This window comes from Gavia stellata, chromosome 5, assembly GCF_030936135.1.
Source record: "Gavia stellata isolate bGavSte3 chromosome 5, bGavSte3.hap2, whole genome shotgun sequence".
Taxonomy (NCBI): Eukaryota; Metazoa; Chordata; class Aves; order Gaviiformes; family Gaviidae; genus Gavia; species Gavia stellata.
Genome location: NC_082598.1, coordinates 28,882,691 through 28,900,527, shown reverse-complemented (window position 1 = coordinate 28,900,527; position 17,837 = coordinate 28,882,691).

The window sequence follows — 17,837 nt, the reverse complement described above, 5'->3', positions numbered from 1 at the left end:
AGAACATAATACTAGCAAAAGAAGAGTGAGTGTAATCTGAAATCAGTGTGTAACATGCAGTCACATAAGAGGGCAGGGAGAACAGGAGGCATGTGTAATCCAGCAGTTGTTGTGCCTAGTGACATGCAATATTCAAAACTTCTCTGCAAGTAATATGGATAGATTATCTTCACTTACCCACATTTCCCCTCACATTGCAATATATTGCATGTAGCTGATGTGTAGCTTAGTGTAATGATGAGACTGTATAGGGCAGAATTCAGGTATGTAAAGTGTGAGCCAAACCTGCACAACCATGCTGCTCCAACATGGGAAAAGTTGCACTGGGGCATACAGTCTGCTCTGCCTTTTTATAATTGCTGAAATCCTGAGCTTCTCATTCCAGGATGCTAAATATCATAAAAGGTATTTTGTATTCAAATGCAAATCTCGCTGGTAAGCGAGCCTACCAGGGAAGGTGCCCTGCTTGACCTACTGTTTACGAACAGTGAGGGTCTGGTGGGAGAAATGAAGGTCGGAGGCCGTCTTGGGCTTAGCGACCATGAAATGATAGAGTTTTCAATTTTTAGCCAAGTAAGGAGGGGGGTCAGCAAAACTCCTACCATGGACTTCCGGAGGGCAGACTTTGGCCTGTTCAGAACACTGGTCGAGAGGGTCCCTTGGGAGACGGTCCTGAAGGGCAAAGGGGCCCAGGAAGGCTGGACCTTCTTCAAGAAGGAAATCTTGAAGGCGCAGGAGCAGGCAGTCCCCATGTGCCGTAAGAAGATGACCGGCCTGGCTGAACAAGGAGCTTTTGCTGAGACTCAGGGAAAAAAAGAGAATTTATCACCTCTGGAAGAAGGGGCAGGCAAGTGAAGAAGAATACAAGGACCTCGTTAGGTCATGCAGAGAGGGAATTAGGAAGGCAAAAGCCCAGCTAGAGCTCAGTCTGGCCACGGTCGTGAGGGACAACAAAAAATGCTTCTATAAATACATTAACAACAAAAAGAGAGCCAAGGAGAATCTCCATCCTTTACTGGATGCGGCGGGGAACATTGTCACGAAGGATGAGGAAAAGGCTGAGGTTCTTAATGTCTTCTTTGCCTCAGTCTTTAATAGTCAGACCAGGTATCCTCAGGGTATCCATCTCCCTGAGCTGGAAGACAGGGATGGAGAGCAAAATAGGCTCCCCATGATCCAGGAGGAAGCAGTTAACGACCTGCTATGCCACCTGGACACTCATAAGTCTATGGGGCCTGATGGCATCCACCCAAGGGTGCTGAGGGAGCTGGCGGAGGAGCTTGCCAAGCCGCTCTCCATCATTTATCAACAGTCCTGGTCAACGGGGGAGGTCCCGGACGACTGGAGGCTTGCCAACGTGACACCCATCTACAAGAAGGGTTGGAAGGAGGATCCGGGGAACTACAGGCCTGTCAGCCTGACCTCGGTGCCGGGGAAGGTTATGGAGAGGCTCTCACGGGACACGTGCAGGATAACCAAGGGATCAGGCCCAGCCAGCACGGGTTCATGAAAGGCAGGTCCTGCGTGACCAACCTGATCTCCTTCTATGACCAGGTGACCCGCCTAGTGGATGAGGGGAAGGCTGTGGATGTTGTCTACCTGGACTTCAGCAAAGCCTTTGACACTGTTCCCCACAGTATTCTCCTGGAGAAGCTGGCGACTCGTGGTTTAGACACTCTTCGCTGGGTTAGAAACTGGCTGGATGGCCGAGCCCAGAGAGTTGTGGTGAAGGGGGTGAAATCCAGCTGGCGGCCGGTCACAAGCGGAGTCCCCCAGGGCTCAGTTTTGGGGCTGGTCTTGTTTAATGTCTTTATTGATGATCTGGATGAGGGGATAGAGTGCTCCCTCAGCAAGTTTGCAGACGACACCAAGTTGGGCGGGAGTGTTGATCTGCTCGAGGGTAGGAAGGCTCTGCAGAGGGATCTGGACAGGCTGGAATGATGGGCCGAGGCCAATTGGATGAAGTTCAATAAGGCCAAGTGCCGGGTTCTACACTTTGGCCACAACAACCCCAGGCAACGCTACAGGCTTGGGGACAAGTGGCTGGAAAGCTCCCCTGCAGAAAAGGACCTGGGGGTGTTGGTTGACAGCCGGCTGAATATGAGCCAGCAGTGTGCCCAGGTGGCCAAGAAGGCCAACGGCATCCTGGCGTGTATCAGAAATAGTGTGGCCAGCAGGAGCAGGGAGGTGATTGTGCCCCTGTACTCGGCTCTGGTGAGGCCGCACCTCGAATCCTGTGTTCAGTTTTGGGCCCCTCACTACAAGAAGGACATTGAGGTGCTGGAGTGTGTCCAGAGAAGGGCAATGAAGCTGGTGAGGGGTCTGGAGCACAAGTCTTATGAGGAGCGGCTGAGGGAGCTGGGGTTGTTCAGTCTGGAGAAGATGAGGCTGAGGGGAGACCTCATCGCTCTCTACAACTACCTGAAAGGGGGTTGCAGAGAGGTGGGTGTTGGTCTCTTCTCCCAAGTGACTAGTGACAGGACAAGAAGAAATGGCCTCAAGTTGCGCCAGGGGAGGTTCAGGCTAGATATTAGGAAAAAGTTCTTTCCTGAGAGAGTGGTGAAACACTGGAACAGGCTGCCCAGGGAGGTGGTGGAATCACCCTCCCTGGAGGTATTCAAGGAGCGTGTGGATATGGCATTGTGGGATGTGGCTTGATGGGCATGGTGCTGTATGGTGTGGGTGGGTTGTTGTGGTGTGGTTTGTGGGTGGTTTTTGTTTTTGTTTTGTTTTGTTTTTTTTTTTAATGGTTGGACTTGATGATCTTACAGGTCTTTTCCAACCTTAGTGATTCTGTGATTCTGTGAAATGATTGCTTTCCTGGTCCTTAGAAAATAAAAACTATCCCCAGATGTGAAGGTGGGAGGCACATCTTCAGAAGCTGTGAAAAAGATTTCCTCTGAGGATGATTACAGAGGAATGGTTGAGGGTTTTGGTTTTGTTTTCCCCCTCTAAAGAGTCTAATCAGGCTTACAGGGCGTAGAAATAAGAGGCAAACACAAAATCCAAAACAAAGGCCAGGTCCCAACTTTCCTACATGTGCAGCTTCTGTTATTCATTGCTATGATTTGTGGACTCTTCTAGGCAGCAGGCCACCAAAACATGCTTCTTTACAGACGTGTGGGAGACCTTCATGCACTGAAAAAGTTCTGCCTTTTTCCTCTTCGAGTAACTTTACCCTTAGCAAGAAATTAGCTCATTAATAAATGAAGAGGAGTGAATTAATTATGAATTGAAAACGGCAAAGATTGAGATTCCCTGCAAAATTTCTTTGTCATATGTGCACAGAAAAATTAGAAAGAAGGTAAGGTCATACAGAAATTATTTCAGGGGAGGACAAGGGAGCAAGTGAGGAAACACTTAAAGCAGCAGAGCCTGGGGGAGTTGCTGCTCTGGAGAATTTATGGCATGCAGTTTTGGAGGGAACACTTAACCAAATATATGTATCATGAGCTATTTCTGAGGAGCCCTCAGGGGCAACTTAAAATGTGGACTGAGCATGAACTGCTCATTTTGATCTCACTCTCTTCCTCTGCCTCAGTACATGCATCTCTTGCATCGTGCTGTAGGATTGTGCACACCAGACGTTGCCTGCACGTGGCATTGGGATTCCAGAGTAAGGGAGTGGAAGTGGCTCTGCAGCCAGGAGAAGGAGCAGCAGCCCCTGTCACCCAGTTAAAAATGGGAGAAAACACATCTAGCTGTACTAATTAGTGAGTTGGGAGTAAAGAGGAAGGGGGGAAAAAAACAGATAGTCAAAGGACTTTTACACTTCTGCCTCTAGAAGCATAATAGGATAGTATGGAAAAATGTCTCTCTAAACATATAAAACCACTTTGAGCAGGAAGTATCATAATTCTTACAAAAGTTATTTTCTGCCAGCCATGTTTTTAATTGTTCTTTTATATTGAAAGTACAATAGAAAATCAGTGGCTGTATAGACTGCAGCAGATGAAATGTCTCTGGATTTCATGTCAGAGTTTTATTTCCTCCTATGAAATCAGCTGACAAAAATTAATTCACATTTACTTGAACAAAAGTAGTACTGCTTGTTCCAAAAAAAGGGCTGAAAGACTACCAGATGTATTAAAAATAACGACATGTCAAACAACGTAGGAGATGTTTAATGAGCTGTCTTAGGGACTAATAATTTAGCACTAGAAGTAACATATTTCTTATGGAAAAGGTAAAAAATATCCTTGAGTTTCAAACAGGCAAAGTAAATGGTAGCGAAGACATTGATTTAGAGTCAAAAGACTGGATATACAGGCAAAACAATACAAGAGCACCAATGTGGAAAGATGTCTGTTAAAATGGGTGAAATAATTCTGTAGTTAGTATAGACATGGTGAAATATAACCTACCCCTCTCAAGAGTGTCTTTAAAAAGGAATAAAGTGCACAGGGGAATATTGCATGAAAGAAAACCTGTTCAGAAACAGGCTTCCCTATATGCAGTTTTGGCCTTAGGCATTGTATTATTTATTATGTTAATTCCACAGGATTTAGAGAGCTTTTTCCTAGAAGTGGAACGTTGTGGAAAAATATCTTTAGGGGAAACTGTGAAGTTTTCCTGCTCTGAACTGTCTTGCCTAAAGATTTCTTTATGGACTCTGTCCTTATACGGTTATAGATGAATCAGGCTTTACTGGAGAGCGAATTACCAGATATATAATTGGCTTACAGGTGAAGAAAAGCAACAAAAATAGAAGGTGTGACATATGGAAAGAGATAAAATGGTGTTAAAAATGCATAGCTTGGCTTCAGAAATGACTTTGGCTGTGATGGGCTTTGACGATAGTTTGCAGCTATTGAAAAAGTGTGAAATAAAAAGGAGGAGAAGAAATTGTGTGATCTTAGAGTATTTTTGTTTACACCAAGATTGAATTCAGCCATATGTTTTCTGTAGAGGTGGCTGTACGTTCCTTTCAGCCTATATCCACTAGATTTTTAACCAGACAGCTTGTGCTCTAATTTCAAACCTAATTTCACTAGCTCTTTGCCATCCTTATCTCTGTCCAGATCGCATCTTTATAGGACAGGGAAGATCGTTATCTTCATTTCACAGATAAGAAGGCTTCCAGTGTGACCGCAGGAGCACGTACATATCCCAGTGCAGGCTCGTGCATCACCTCCAGAGCCCAGTGGAAAGCCATGCCAAGGCTCTCTGAACCATGGCCTACTGGAAGGACCAGACTTGCCTAAAGCGGCTGATAAACGTTTATTCCAGAAGTGTCTGGCGGGGGCGGAATTAAACCTGCTTGGCTTCTCATGTTGTATGCCAAAGATATTGTGTCATCCTTCCTTCCTCCTCCTCTTTAGTTAGACGTGCAGTTGTATTTGGGGCTTGGCATAATGGGAAATACCGCTGTGGTGTGAAAGGAATCCTACCTTATGAACAGAAATATCGCTCAATTAAGCATTTGTAAAACAGAAATGGGTAAACAGTTAGTCAGACGTGGTAAGTAATCCCATTCCTATGACGATACCTCATTTTCTCCAGTAGAACACAGATTTTTCAGCACCTGGAAATCAGTCCATTGTGAAAGCTGCAATGCAACTACGTGAGGCTGTAGTCAAAATTGAATTAGTTTCAAATAATGTCTGCAGCATGGCCAAGACATTCCTGCAGCTTTACCTTCAGGCTTCCTCTCTTGCTGCTTTTTCCACTCAATAATTCTAGTAATTTTGTTGGTATATGCAACTGGCTGTTGTTTTCTTTTCAGTGGTGCCAGGTGGCCATCTTTCTTTTGTGGTAGTTTTATTCCAAGCAGTTGGCTTCCTGATAGCTGGATGTCTTTTCCCATTAACTGGCTGTTGCTTCTTAATGATTGAGCTGCTGCTTTTTGTTTACCATTTTCTTTTCACAGCTCTCAGCTTGTTGCTTCAGTTGACGTGTCAGTAGACTCCCTGACAACATCAAGTATTTCATCTTGTTACCTCTCTTCCTCCTCCTGCTTCTGCTTTTTGCTATGCCTGGCATTCTGGTTCTTGTTCATTAAGACTATTGTTTGGAATAAAAATCAGCATTTCCTTGCTGATTTTATTTCTAAGTTTTTTTCTGAACTATTACTTTATTTCCCATTGTATTGTTGGCCTCAAGCTCCAGAATTTTACTCAAGACAGTTGGGCTGTTTTGAATTCTCGTATTGCATATTTATTGTATGTACTAAGCCAACAGATAATTCCGGATAGGCCGTGTTTCATTTGTGAGGCCACACACGAATAGGCCACGCATGTTTCATTTGTGCAAATGCTTTGGACATTTTTAGAGTTTCTGGTCTCTGTGAATCATATTGGTTAGTGATATTAACAAAGACTTTAATTTGAGACTGGACTTTATCACCTATTTCAGAAATGCAATATGGGTAACATAATTAAGCTCCTTGTTAAGGAACCAAGATCAGTTTTTAATTGAAAGATATAGGTTAATTAGCATGGAATGTGGATCAGAGACACTGAACAGCAAGACTTGTTTTTCAAACTCTGATCTTCAGAAGTCAATGTGTGCTTTTCTATTGACTGTGCCAATGAATGGATGGATGGGGTGTTTTTCAAAACCAGACTTTAAAGTAGCTTGCTAGCAGTGTTGAACCATTTAGAAAAAAATTGAGCCCAGGGTATTTACCTCAGTATAGAGCATTAGTTATGCATTAATGTACTTCTCTAAATTTTGTATCTGTGTCACACGGTTCCATTTCTGTCAAAAAGGGCTCAGACTGAGAACTCTGCCTACCCTCTGTTTGTGAGAAAGCTGTCACAAAACTATGATTGCTTCATATTTGCTTAAAATTATTTCTGTTTAAAGAGGCACATAATGAACATTCTTAGGCCACTAAATAGTTTTTGCCTTTATATGCTTTGACCATGTTTGTGAGAAGAAATAATTTACAAACAGTAGCACAAAAGAAAATGCTCTGGGATATAGTGTGTTTTTTTTTTTTATTTGAATTTCATTAATATTTTATGTGTACTTCATTGTATTGCCACTATTTATAGTAATGATATGCCAGCAATGGCTTATACTAAATGATCACAAAATCCAGGTTTACAAGGTGAACTGCAGTAGCAGGTTGATATGGAAGACAGTACAGTCTCCACTGCCCATTGCTTTCCTGATCACCATGTACGTGACTAAAAGGTTTAAGAGCATAAATCATGTGACACACAACACCCATAACAGTGCAGCTGGTGGGACCTGGGTGACAAAGCCATCTTTGAATGGCTGAGCCTCAGTTTTGAATTAGCCACTAAGCCAGAAGGAGTCTTGCAACTTATGCTAGAAGCCAGACTGTTTTTTATCTTGAGTCAGTGGGTACCAGCCCACGACTTGGGCATTGGGTGGTTATGTCCCTTCTCATGCTTCAGACTGCTTGGCTCTTCCCATCCTGTGAAACGTAAAATCTCAGCTACTCTTTTGTGCTGTTCCAGAGCTTTACCAGGATGCAGGAGCTGTCAGAGCTGTCTGCATTCATTTGTGTGGGAGGTGTGTGAGGGGACTTATGCATTAACTGTGCTGAAATAATTACTGTATTTAACTTGCCTAATAATCCAGTGGTATTTGTTGCCAAAGAAAAAAAAATTCTGGACAGGGGATAGAGGAGTATTTTACTCATTAAACTCTGTACTCAATAATTCCACAAAGATGAAAATATAAAAGGCTTTGATGAAAAGAAGCAATTACTTCTAAAAGGCGTAGGAAGCACTATTTATGAAATAGGCACCGTTTGTTATGATTTTTTGTTCAAAGTTTAAACTCAGAATACCGAAGTCTTTGGGGAATAAAATGTTAAGTAATTCTGCAGTCTTAATTTTTTTTTAGATGCTGCAGTTTCCCTGTGTTGCCATGGCAACATACTTTCTGTGTAATTGCCAGGCTGCCTCACAGTGATGCAAATAAGTAAAGAAGTTGTCATATGGCGTGACCCAGGCTTATATTTGAGTGGAGATTTATTGCCCCCCCAGCAGCAATAACACCGAAGATATCTGTCACCTGTAGGATAAGGAATTACATGTCGCTACGTGCTGCAGAAACAAATGGCAGCAAATGCGAATCTCTGGGCCTAGATGTTATGTAGCAGGACTGGAAGCCCTCCCCCAAGTCTGCTCCTGCTGAGCTTATTTTTACTCATGTTTTACATGAGTGGAGGATCAGAACTTCTACAGGTAACACCAGCCCTAAGCATGTTATTTAGGAATTTCATTTGCCTTGGAGGTAAGGAAGTCCGGAGGAAAGAGATTTGCAAAGGAAGAGAGTCATAGCTCTGACACTCACCAGCAAAATCCGGCCCCTTCTGCAAGAGGAATTAGAGCTGGGATCCAAAGAACCCCTCTCAAAAAAAGGGGAAAAAGGGAGAAAAAAGGGGAAAAAAAGGAAAAGAGACATTAAAGTTTTCCTTAGTTTCTGTTCAACGAAGGCAGCTCTTACATCTTGCATACTTCTTCAGGATATTTTTGATATAAAACACAAATCCCAGTGGTTCCTAGGAATACCCACTTGCAGGAATCCTTCTCTTCACCATGCTTTCTCACAGAATCACAGAATCACACAGAGTGATAGGGGTTGGAAGGGACCTCAGGAGATCATCTAGTCCAATCCCCCCACCAGAGCCAGGTTCACCTAGAGCAGATTGCACAGGAATGTGTCCAGGGGAGTTTTGAATATCTCCAGAGAAGGAGACTCCACAACCTCTCTGGGCAGCCTGTTCCAGTGCTCTGCCCCCCTCAAAGTAAAGAAGTTCCTCCTCACCACCACATTCAGTTTAGGCTGAAAATGAGATAAGTTTCTTGAAATACAAATTTTAAAACATAAAAGTCAGAAAAGAAAAAAAAAAAACACCCCCCCCCCCAATGCAGTTCTGCATCAGTCTGGGCACTGCAAGGATTTCCTAGTTGCTCCAAATTACCCAGTGTGGGGACACAGCAACTAGCTCAGCTGCTGTGTATACCACTTGCTCTGAGGTCTTCCTGTCTTGCAGGTCCTTTTTGTTCCTTTGTTAAGGATGGATTCTGCTAAAGCTCCCTCTTTCACTGCCTCAGCATCTCCGTTAGGATGGGTGCTGGGGGATTACCTCATTCTTCCCCATAAGACTGTGTTTTATTTGTTTGGGGTTTTTTTTTAGCAGCTCATTCTAGAAGACATTTTTCGGTCTTTGTTAAAACTATAGTGTCCCGGGAGTGAGTTTCTCTCTTTGCTCTCAGTAGACTTTCCTTCTTGGTTTTCTTAAATATTGCGGTGAAGTTACTTCCTCCCTTGTGAGGCTACTTGGACACTTGTAGTAATCAGGATGGCTTCTCATCCCTTGCTACCAGGGATTAGGTTTCTTTTCCCCTTCCCTCGAAATTTGCCTCTAATTTATTAGAATTTAAGTAACCTCACACAGATATTTCCACTGTGTTCCTTAACTAGTCTTTCTGGCTTCTGGCTCTTTCTGAAAATTATTTTAAGGCTATAACAGAACTTTATCTTTCTAGATTAGGAGGAGGATTCATTGCTCATGCACGATGGAGGGCTTATGACTTCCAGTTTACCATTAGCTTCTTTCTCAGAGACCATATATGACAAAATAGTAAAAATAAAAAATCTGACATTCAGAGTCTTGTTTTCCCAAAGTTACTCTCTCCTGCTTTCTGTCTGTCTGGGAAAGATCTTGTCATTGTAATATGTAGCATTGTAAATTGTGAGTTAGTATGGAGGAATCATGACTGTTTTCTCCATATGAGAAGCATTGTAGAATAAAATAATAAAAGCACAAACTAGGGGAGCTGCTATCCATAAAACTATGGAATAGACTCATATTACATATAGCCCATAGCCTCACAAGAACCATAATAATCTTCTTTCCCCCCCTTTTTTTTTCTTTTTTAGAGGAAAAAAATGTAGTGAGTGAGTGGCCATATTTCAATTCATGGTTGGATTTAATGAGTCACTTTTTTTGTCTTCACAGTATGGTTGGTCCTTGTTCTGCCCTTCTTGCAGGAATGGACTATCAGCTGGAATGGCAGATTACAAAAAGCAATGTCTGAGCATATCTGATAGAGAATATTACCTGAGAAAAACTGTTATCCATCACTCCTCTGCAGGAACAGTGAAAGCATCACTGTAAACATCTTAAGCATGCAAGCTGATGTCCACAGACTTATGTCACTGACACTTATGGCAGGATAATTTAATTTCTAATATTCAGGACACTCAGCTGTATCAAAATCAAATTCTTCCTTTTTACTTGTCCTACAAGTCTCATGTTTACAAAAATGTTACTAATTGACACCGAATAAAAATTACTATGTCCATATTAATTCTCTACTAAGCCTTCTAGTTATTTTAGAGGTGAGAATTAGAAGAAAAAAAATTGTCTTTGAAGGTTCTGTACATGCCACCATTCAATCAGGAAAATCACTGGAATTCAGAATGGTTCTCATTATAACATTTTACACATCCCATTAAAAGGAACATGTAAGTTGTTTGAAGGAGGAATGATTTTGTTGTTGTCTTTATAATGGTATGTTGGTCTATTACTCCTACCCAATGCTAGTAAGAAAAAGAATAGTCTATAATTGGGATGTCCAATAAAATGCTTTCAAATGGGAGCACATAAAATTATTGTGTGAAGGCAATAACCTTGGTAAGGTAGATGAATGCTTGCTTATATGAGTCTGTTGGGGAGAAAGGGAGAGTATTTTGAATATATGTGATACAGGAATTTTAAATTACAAGCTAAGTTCCTTTTCTGCCCTTTCTGATTATATTCTGTTTTGTCCTTTTTCACATTCTCTCTATTTTGCTTTCCATCCTCTGTTGCTCAAATGAACCACTGATACTTAAAGCCACAAGGGAGAATATGAGACATTTTCAACTCATGCCAACTCTTGTCTCATCCTCAAAACATAAGTAAACAAATACTCTTCTCTCCTACTACTTCTGAAAATAAAATAATTTGTTACTTTTTTTTTTACTTTGTGAAATCAACCTAAATTTCCATTGGTCATATAGTTGAAAATCATGAAGGAAAACTATGGATTTCCAGCCTGACAATTACACCAATATTTTTTTAGATATTTTTCCATGGGACTTCAGTGTATGACATCCACTCTGTCAGGCAGCCGAACACACACAAAATAAGTGTGCATGTTTATGTCCCACATTACTCTGGTTCTGCTACTTTTGACAATGTGAACACAGAACAGAAATCCAGAACCTCAGGAGTTCTTGCCCTATTTTTCCTGTCAAAGTGCTGTTTAGTCTTACAATGACATACTACAATGGCATACTGCAATGACAGCTTGTTTCCACATGTGTGACCCCTTCTGTAAACTGAGCAGGAGACTATTTCTTAACAAGTCATCTCCCTGGGGTGTCCTAAGGATTAATTGCTGTAAATGTAGTTCCTGGAACACATAATGTTCCCTATAAATATCCATTATTAAATGTTATATCCCCTCAAGTACTTATTCACATCAGTTTTTCTTACTTAAGTAGCCCCAGTGACATCTGTTTCTATTAATTATTTTTACTATTTGCCACTCTTCTTAAATACAAGCTAAATGGCTTTGGCTGTGGGAAGGCAAATTCACCAGACAGCTGCTTTCTTCTGTATTTAAAGTATACATAGCACTGTCTTTCTCCATGACTTTAGTCACTTATGTTTATCTTTGTCAATGAATTTTTTACTCCAGTGGTTTTCAGACTCTTATTTTCCTCATTTGGGGAAGTACTTAAGAATATTGGAAGTAAGAAAATGCGCAACTCAATAGCAGATAAATAAAGTAGAAGAGAATCAAGAAGAATCATACATCCTTGCAACTTGCAGAGGTCTTACGATTTTCGTAACAGTCTGAAGAATGAGAAAGGAGGAGATGACAATGAAGATTTCAGAAAGCTGTGACTTGTGCTGGCATGCAAGAATATGTATGTTTTTAAAACCAATTCCATTAACTTCTAATTAATTTGGCATCCAGTTAAAAAATTGCTTAGAAGGCTGTTCTTAAAACTCACATTCCTTATCTGCCACTTTTCTGCTCCTTCCATTCACTGAAGCTGCCTCCTCTCTCCATGTGTAGTCTTACCTAGGCAGACATAGAAGTTCTCTGTCCTGGAGTCCCTCCATTTCCTGCATTTTCCTGATTTCCTATTAGCATCCCTAGTGTATTTACAAAGGTGTCTAAACATAATTAATAAGGTTGACAAAAGCAAGTCAACTCATCCTCTTCTCTCCACCACCTTTCCACTAAACAAAGGTAATGACTCCCTCCATTAAGTAAATATAATTCAACCTACTTGTTCAGTTTAATCTGCAAGAATAAATAGGTAGGGAGACCTAATATGATGACCTAAATTAATTCTCCACCAACAGGGAAGTTGCTTCATACTTTCTGCTGATGTGGTTGCATTCCTATCTTAGGGGTTTTCTTTGTTTCATTTTCCTTAACTATTTTGTAGCATTAGCAATGTCAGGGTAACTCCAAATTTAGCAGTCTTGTCCCTCTCCTTATTTAAAATGAATAAATACGTAAATAAGCATTATCCTGAAACTGGTTAATTGCTTAGGACATTCATGGGTAGGCCAAGATAAATCTGGTTCCCGCTGAGTTTGAAATTTTCCAACCAAAGTGCACTCAATATCTTCCTTGTCTTAAAAAGTGCTTAGCAGTGTTAGAAACTAATTAAGGCTGAATTCATCATTGTGCCCAAGCATGTTCCTTAGCTGGGGGACACAAGCAGTTCTACTACCTCCATGTTCTTATTTGTAGGCTTAAATTTGAGTACCTTGCTGAATCAGAACAAATGACGAAGATGGTAAATGGGAAAAAAAGTTCATTAACTCTAAATGAAAGAATATACAACACACATTTTGATTTCAGAAAAATATGCAGTCCTCTCCCACTCTGCTGAAAAAACCCAACATATTACACTTGGCAAGTACCAAAGTGATATTAAGGACTTATTACTTTCAAATTTAAAATCTACCTTTGTTTTATCTTAGTTCAAAGCCTTGGAGCTGTAATAAATTGTTGAATGCCCTTATGTGGCCTCTGGTATGTCCTTGGCAAGGACACATATACCAGGAGAATTAAAATCTTGGACTTTTTGTAGAAGAATTCCTATCCTGGGATTCTGTAAATAACAAATTTAAACTAGCCTATACTCATGTATCAACCTGTTCATGTGCCAGATCTGACAAAATGCTGAGCATATGAAGCTGCCCAGAAACTAACTGAAATTACGGGTGTTTGGGACACCAGGGATCACAACACATATTTTTCTGGACAAGCAGTGATACATAACTATGCAGTCAATGCCCAAGGTTCAATATTATAAAGGAGAAGCAGAACCTCCCCACCCAAAAAAATCACACAAAATAATCAGATGATTTCAGCAGTTTTCCCCACACTCCATCTGCTGTATAACACTGTTTTTTACCCTCATTCCCTCCCTTTTCTCCATTCAAAAGTATCCCATATTGTAGCAAGGACAGTCATCATCTGGCTCCCAGCAGTAAAGAATGCAAAGCAGATGGAAGTGAGCAAGTTACCAAGGCCAGCAAGCACTGGCCTGGATGAAAATAGGCATGACGTCTCGTTTGCTACATGCAAAGATGGATGTGCCAAGAAAGCACTAACTACAGATGTGCAAGATAGAAAAATCAGTGTCCTTCATGCCTTTTGGAAATCTTATGCTTTGCCTTGATCTGACCATTCTTCTCCCAGACCCACAACCTTCATGACTCATACAAGATCCTGAAATTAATCTTTCAAATTAATCTATAATTCTTCCAAGAAAGCTTTAAAATTGCCCTATATGTACAATTTTACTGCTCTCAGATCACCTTGTTTGAATGTGGATGTGGTTCTCTTGTGGCAGGCTAGAGATTGATCAAAAGAGCATGCAATTACAACAGAAGGTAGTTTAAGATCAGGAGAAAACTTGTGATGACTTTCCCTGTAACGTACTTCATACATAAGCCACAGCAAAGTTGGGGTCATAGATGATGAATTATCCGGATTCTGCCTAATGGAGGTTTTTTTTTTTTTAAAGTTTTATAGGTTTTGATATTAGAAACTTCTTTTCCTCTCAGTCTTTATGACTTACTCATCCCAGTTGTTCACTAACTGATGACAATGATCATGTCATCCTTCAGGCACCAAGCCACTCTGGAAATGTGGATTTCCTGGCTTCTTCTCAAGAGAAGAACAATATATTGAAAAGGCCAAATAGAGAAGATGGGGTAATGGCTCTTAACAGTATATTTCTTAGGATATTGGTAGGAGAGAAATTATGATTATGAAACTTGGGGTTGGCATCCCAAACAACTTTGTCCTTACAAAGTATTAACTCATTCTCTGAACATATTCCTCTGGGGCAGTAATGACTTGCATTAGGAGTCTTAGATACTTCCATCAACAACCTGATAGCCCTAACAACCCAGTGAACTCAATTGTTGGCATTAACATGGAAGTGCTGACAGATTACACGTGATTGCCCATTAGGCTAAAATTTCCTAAAAGCAAGCAAAAAACCCCAGGTGGTTGATGCTTTTGTATAAATAATAAGACAGACTGTGGACCATGGTGGTCAGGCTATGGTCCAACTATTTATTAAGTCTACAAAAAGTGGATGTCATGATATGCTTGGGACAGATAATCCCTTCTGGAAAATGGATGGTTTTACTCTCAAGTATGCTGGAAGAATTCTATCCTGTGGCTTTTCTTGTGGCAATAGATAAAATAAGCCCTTACTATTCATGTTTTTTTCCCTGGCTGTTGTATAAGAATGGGTTTGCTGCCTGTATCTTTATATACAGCTTTCCTCGGTCTTGGACTCCATTCACAAATGTGTTCCCTGTCCCAATAAATTAAACGTAGGATAAACAAAGCCAGCAATGCACACATTCAGATTATGAATGAATCCTGTTCCTGCAAGGTATGGAGTCCTTTTCTCAGGCTTCCACAAGTATATGAGTCAGTGGAAATGTAGGATCTTCCCAGGTGAGATTCTGTCCTGATACCAGGCTCTTACTTATCATTCTCAAGAGAAAGTTCACTGTAGCTAGCAATCAGTTAATGAGAAACAAATTCTCCAGAAAAAAAGTAAAAAATACAACTTGGTATGTTCCTTTTTACACAGCAGTTTGTGAACACATAATTACGCACTTATTCAACTGTGGGCTTGATTTATGGCAGACCAACTCAGGGATACATAATCAAGTTCCAGTCTTGCCTGTTTAATTGATTGATGGGAAAGTAACTTGCTGTAATTTAATAAAACTGAAAGCATCAAAGGTTTTCAGGGTGTTGTTATTTATCTTGGGAGATCGATCATAAAATATGCAAGACGACCCTCAGTACTTGCTGGATCCAAAGATCCAAGCTGCCTCTTATGCTTGGCTTTTTTTTTTCCCCACCATATGTCTAAAAGCCTTGTCTTACTCTCTTTTTCAACACAGAGGCTTAACACTTTCAGGCCTGAAGTCTTATACATTGTGGGCACTCAAACTGCTTTATTGTTTTTTTTTCCCCAAGATTCCCATCATTTTCTCCCTTTCCCCAGAAAAAATATGGCTGCTAATGTCATCTCCCTGCTCTGTCTCTGTGAATCCATTACTATTACTCTTTCTTGGAGTCCCCATATCCACTGATCTCCATATCACCATCCATAGCAATTTTTTAATGGAAAAAATAGTAAGGAGAAAATTCATTACTGTTCTTCATTTCTTAAGATATTTGTAAATGTTAACTTAAATCCTTTGTGCAAGGATTTTATTATTTGTGTATGTAAGTAAGGCTAGGACTAATGAAGAAGCCATTCACTCATAAGAAGCCTCAGATCAGAAACTGTATACCCTCTGGTGACACAAAACTCATTGTGTTTTTTAAGTGAACGTAGCACAATATCATTAGGGCTTTATTGCAAAATGTTGCTGTATATCATTCAGTTATAGAGAAGGAATATAAATGTTATACCTAGAGAGAAGTAGCTGAAGGACATGCTTTATTTACTCTTGCTCTTAGAGAAAGGTACAAAGAAATACATTTGCCGCTGTCACTGCCTTTTGAAAGGGATTTGTTGCTAAGGTATTATTTTTACTTTGCAAATTTCCTCATTATAACAAATTTCATTGTTAAAAAAACATGGTGATAGAAGACAGCCCTTGTGCTGACAGCTTTCTCAAATCAGAATGGCTGAGTGTGTCTCAAATATCTTGGTGGTGATGATACACTGCAATATATGCTAGTGCTCAATGGAAAATTAGCAGCAGCAGCCATCTATGGTGGGAGGTGGAAGAAGTGGGAAGGCACGACTAAGGAAATGCAACAACCTAATTTCCAGATGAACTTAAAAGCCTTTTTAGGGAAAGATCCAAACAAGGGTGACAATGTAATCTCCACCATGACAGTAGCAAGGATTAGCATTGCCTAGCAGCTATTTGTTTTGGTATTATAAAGATACAGGAATTATAGCCGTGTGGCAAACCATGCACAGAAAACAATTCGTGCTAAAGGATAAAAATAACAGAAATCCAAGAATGGTGGTTGGAATCCAATCTTACTTTAGAAAGCGTTCTTCCTCTAACCAGCTAAATTGCATCAGCTATTAATAATGCAGCCACCTTCTGAGAGATTCAGCCCATAGATGTGATTTACTCTCGATGTGCCCAGAAAGCAATGTTCTAAAAGGACAAGCAAAAGTTTCAGACTACAGGGTTTTTTGCTACTTATGTACTTATGGATCCTTTACTGGAAGGGGGGAGCAGGTATATGCTGGGATCTTACTTTGATATGAGATTCAAGGTAAGCCTGGATATACGTCAGATCTCGGGAAATAGAAAGCACTTCAGTTTCAAATTGGTCCATGTGTCTGAGTCTATTTATTAATCATATTTTCAGGTCTTAAGGAATTAATACTGCTCCCCCCTACAGGACAAACAAAAAAAGTATCTGTTCCTGCTTGTATCATGATGTATGTAATAGTAGACATTGCTAGGTCCAACAAAACTTGTCTGAATAAAAATCTTGGCTGGGAATATGGCTGGAAGTACAGCTGCGCCTGTCAAACAGCTGCTGGCTGCTACAAAGGCCAGTCCTGCTCCTCTTTCTGTGTTCAAGTTAAGCACTTTTCTTTTTGGGTTTCAGCACAGGCTCATCACGATGGGGTCCCATTCAACGGTGAATTTGTTCAGGGAGCTGAGCCAACAGAATTTAGGGTACAGTTGTGCTAGTTTAGTGTTTGGGACTGGTTCACTGCAAGCGAGGTGAATGATAAGGAAATAGCATAAGGAAAATGGTGGGAGCACTTGGCTGCAGCTAGGGGTTAGTTTTCTTTAGCTGCAGTATGAAACTGCATCTTAGTTGCATATAAACATATATGCATATACATAGATACAAAACTAGTAACAGACTTTAAGGCACAGCGGTATCAGTAGAACCGGACATTAGATGGACATAGCTTCTCTGCCTTTATATTTACTGCCATCTGTTGCCATTTCCCTTTCGATGTTTTCTTCCTCTTCTCCCTTGTGACTGGCACATTTCCCACCAGTATGACCCAAACATCAAATCAATATGTCCTAAGCCAACTGATCTTCAAACAGTCTAGGGAAAAAGAGGGAGTCCTGTGTCATCCACAACAGAGGCAGCTGTTGCAGAAAGGCAGGCGTTTGAAGACTGTGACTTTACCCATGGTCCTGTGCAGTGGGTGTACCAGAGCAGTCCTATCATGCCTCTATTTTGCTAAAAAAGACACCCGGAGACTGAGATCAAATATTGGTCTCCTGACTGTCTGCATTACTTAACAGCTAGCTTGCTAGCTGGCTCTGTTTTGGACCATCCCATCTGACTCTA